This window comes from Oncorhynchus nerka, unplaced genomic scaffold, assembly GCF_034236695.1.
Source record: "Oncorhynchus nerka isolate Pitt River unplaced genomic scaffold, Oner_Uvic_2.0 unplaced_scaffold_1332, whole genome shotgun sequence".
In the NCBI taxonomy this organism is placed as follows: Eukaryota; Metazoa; Chordata; class Actinopteri; order Salmoniformes; family Salmonidae; genus Oncorhynchus; species Oncorhynchus nerka.
In genome coordinates this window covers 91,886-96,384 of record NW_027040019.1, presented here as the reverse complement: position 1 = coordinate 96,384, position 4,499 = coordinate 91,886, and the positions used below count along the sequence as shown (strand labels likewise).

Here is a 4,499-nt window from a genome sequence, read left to right as displayed (position 1 = left end):
TAAAGGCCCTTTATCATAAAATAAAATATACTTTGTTCTTAAACTTTGCTCAATAAAGTACATTTACACTCAAGTAACAGCACCTACATATACATAAACAAGTGGTAAACAAATGTAATAAAATAGAAATATTAAAACTATAGTGGTGCAACAGAAGTCTGTAAATCCCACTGGAATCTAATTCATACAAATTTTTAGAAAGCATAAATGTTTTTTTGTTCTTTTTTGTTTGACTTACTAAGTTTTATACATTTCAACATTTCGTAATAATATAGAATAAAATATGCTTTATATTACTGAATAGAAAATATGCTGGGTGAAGCGATTTAAAAGACATTTTTTGCTGAACCTATAAAAACTCCATCCCAACAGAATACTGTCAAATGTAAATAGGCATCCTTGTGGTTCTTGTATTTCCTCCACAGTCTGTGTGATATTTAAATAATACAGTGATCATTGCCATAAGGTCATACTAAAAAAATAAAACACATTTCAACCCAGCTACAAAAAAGTTCACTGAACTTAAATAAAAATATCTGTAAACATCTTTGCAATACCAAATATAATCTTTCAAGTCAAAAAAGAATAACATACTTCAATCTGTATTAACGTAATTAATATTACAACTTTTTCATCGACATGGAATATTTCCCCATTCTATACATATATAAGCAGGATATGTTGTTGTACTCCCTCACATGGTTGGCTGACCTTAAACTGCAGTATCTTCACCTTACAAGAACTTAAGAAGCCGATGTCCTGACAAACTTGTCTCCCTCCGACATTCAATCAGTGAAACAGGGAGGCTTTTCTCTGCTAACAGTCTGACCAAACGACTCTTAAGTACCTCAGTCCAAGACCTTTCTGCCTTTCTCCTAACTTCATAAATGTTGTGTACAATTCATTACTACGACTACTGATTACTATGCTGGAGTATTTTAAACATGCATTTGTAGATGTTGAAAATATCTTTCTCCCTCAAGCTATAGTAAGTTATAAACTATTCCCACGGAGCCCTGATGAGGGTTGTCTATCCCTTTTTTGGATACTGCAGCTTTCCTATACATACATATGTATATACACAAACATATATCCCCATACAATAGGATCCTTTCAAGCAGAACAAGAGTCTTGTTTTAGTTGTGGTTGTTGCTATCGTAGTCAAGACCCAGTCATCTTGGTAATATTGTCAGTCAAGAAAGACTTGGTCATCTTGGTAATAACATCATAGTCAGAGAGTCAGAGACAACGTCTTATGAAAATATACGTATGGCCTGAGTGACCCCTGTGTGGCACACGGGGCATTTGGGCTCACTCCTCTGGCAGATGCGGTTGGCACACTCCATACAAAACAGGTTGTGGCCACAGGGCACCAGAGCTGCAATTACCTCGCTCTCAAAGCACAAGGAGCAGTCGCGGCTGCCCTTTCGGCTGGTGGAGGAGGAAGAGGATGAAGAGGAGGCTGAGGAGTCGCAGGGCACCCCGGGGAGGTGGGGCCCGGGCAGAGAGGCCATGCCGTTGGAGCTGGGGTACCCGTGGAAGCACCGGGGGCCTCCTCCTGGGTCGCTGCGGACTCTCCGGGCCAGGGGGTGATCGGTGGGTCCTCCGGCGTGGTTGTTTTGGAGGGGTGGGGACAGGCGGGGCTGGGGGGTACAGCCGCCGTTCATCCTCCTCTGGCTCGTCGCCATCCCGTTGGCGTTCGTGGAAGCATTGGCTGATGGGTAGATGGCAGAGGAGGTGGAGGTAGGGGAGCTGGAGGATGAGGAGGAGGGAGTCATCCCCCGCTCGTACTGGGACCAGAGGAGGCCGGGCGGGGCCGGCGTGGGGTTGAACCCAGGTGAGGTGTCGCTGAAGGTCATGTCAGTGCAGTCGGGCGAGATGACGTCGCCACCATAGACAAAGCCATTCCCGTTGGTGTTGATGTTCAGGTTGTTGTTGTTGTTGTTGCCGTTGCTGGCGGTGTAGCTGAGCGCTGGGGAGGGGGGGCTGTAGTCCGCCATGCGCGAGCCGCTGTTGGTGCGAAGTAGGAGTCTGTGGACGCGCTGCCCAGGGAGGATGATGAGTCGTTGCGGTAGTTGGAGAAAGGTTTGCGTCCCGATGTGGTGGCAGCGCTCTGCGGGTTACTGGGCTTGGACCATAGGGTGGGGTGGCCATGAATGTCAAACCCGACATCCGTGCCATTGGCATGGAAGTCGTTCTCGTCCTGGAGCTCAATGAGGCCACCAGTCCGCATGGTGATGTGGGCCTCGATCTCCTCCCGAGCACGGTCCACGTTCTCAGGCATGCCCGTCACCTCGAACACGGGCTCCTTGTCCCGGCTGGGAGTCACGATGTAGGTGTGGGTTGTCTGCTGGATGCGCTTGATGGTGGCCCCCTTGGGACCCACGACCAGCCCAACAACCCTGTAAGGAACCCGGACTTGGATGGTGGTCTGGCCTGGTAGGTTGGGGGGTCCAGGGGCCGGGGTACCACCTCCCGTTGTCCCGTTGATGCTTGTGTTCTTGTTCCGGGAGGCCCGGATCATGGAGAAGTGCTCAGCCGCAGAGATGATCTCTCTCCTTGCCATAGCGACGTCTTCCCTCCTCCCGGTCACCACGAACACCGGCTCCTCGCCACGCACGGGCGTCTTGATGTAGGTGTTGGTCTTGGCTCGTAGGGCTTTGATTTTGCATCCTGTGGTCACACAGGAAAAGGGGACAGTAAGTGCATGTCAAAATGTTGAGGGACAAAAAGCATCCTGTGGTCACACAGGAAAAGGGGACAGTAAGTGCATGTCAAAATGTTGAGGGACAAAAAGCATCCTGTGGTCACACAGGAAAAGGGGACAGTAAGTGCATGTCAAAATGTTGAGGGACAAAAAGCATCCTGTGGTCACACAGGAAAAGGGGACAGTAAGTGCATGTCAAAATGTTGAGGGACAAAAAGCATCCTGTGGTCACACAGGAAAAGGGGACAGTAAGTGCATGTCAACATGTTGAGGGACAAAAAGCATCATGTGACGGGTGGAAATGTGGTCGATGTGCTGCTTGAAACAGCAGGGATGTGTGAGTTTGTGTTTTTATTCTCAGCTATTTCAAAGGCTAGAAAAATAATTCACCCTATTCTTATCTGGGATAAATTCAAACCACATGCTCTACGACTATCATGTCCATATGCCAGATGAGGTCAAAAATAGCACAAGTAAATGGGTGGGGGGATGCCTGCAGAATCCATGATTTCCCCTTAGCACAGCAACATATGATAAGAGAAATGCAAAGGAAATATCGACTAACTGTCAAGATACATTTTATTTAATTAAAATGTATCTTGGGATTATACGAACATAGATAATTCTACTTGGTTGATTCAATTTCCGGGCATAATTGCATAAAGTTCTGTTCCAACCGCCTCCAGGTGTAACTATTGTATAATTAAAAATGGGGAACAGTTGAGGAAAGCAGCCGAGGATTGAAAATCCCTGGCGTCGTGGGCTGAGGCAGAAGCCTATCTGGGACAAGAGTGTTATAACATGACAAAGGGAGTGAATCCCTTGTGGAAATATAACACTCCCCGTCAGAGCGCTGCCTGTCTATATGATCACTACCGTAGCAGACAAACTATTCCTTCGCTTGCCTTTGTTTTGCCGAGGATAACAACTGACATATTGCAGTGGAAGGGAGGTGGAAACCCATATTCTGCACGTATGTGTAACAGTCAGTCAGTCAGTGTAACATGGACTCTGGCCAGCTGCTGGCTATAGCTGGAAGATTGTATCCTAACAAAGAAACAGCGAAAAGCAAATATAGTAACCTCCTCACCTTGTCTGCCGACGATTTCAGCTACATGCTCCGAACTAGGCACAGGGACACATTCGGTCATATTGACACTCTTTTTCCGGCTAGACTCGTTGTCATATAGCCCGTTCTCGTCGTTGTCCAAGCCGAGCAAGGAGAGCTGGTCCAGGGCTAACTGCAGGGCTCTCTGGTCGTCCAGGGCGTTCTCCTGGTTGCTCCCATTCCTCTCCATCTCCGCGAACAGTGAGCTAGGCATCTTTGCGTTTTTGCAGTCTGGAGCAGTGAGCGCAGACAAAGAGGGAAACACGGAAGCTGGGTAGGAAAAGGAGTGATGATGGGAAAATGGGGCACCCGACCGGTTTCAAAGCAATGGTGCAAATCAGTGCGCTTTTTTCTTTCTCCTCTCAGTTACAAAATCAGTGCAAGCAATCCGCCCTACCAGAAAGGGACCTATTTTCTTGTTGATGAGCCCGAATCCCGAAATGTGCCTTGAGAAGGGCACAGAAATGCCTATTCCAGAGTTGTAGGTTGGCTTTGATGGAACGCCGGCGGTGGTAATATTCCTTCACAGAGCCCCTCCCAACTGGACTCACACACTCAGCTCTTTTCTGTTTCTGTCTGACTTGCTGCAGAGCCAGACAGCACTACTGGGGGATATGTGCGAATGACGTCACCCACCAGGGCAGGGTCGGTGCGGCGCTGCTTGGTGAATTTGCATAGCCGGAA

General features: G+C 47.8%; 1 pseudogene; it reads right to left on the bottom strand.

Moving 5' to 3' along the window:
• Positions 1-518: 518 nt before the first annotated feature.
• Positions 519-4,071, bottom strand: LOC135568928 (RNA-binding protein MEX3B-like; annotated as a pseudogene).
• Between the last annotated feature and the right edge of the window lie 428 nt (positions 4,072-4,499).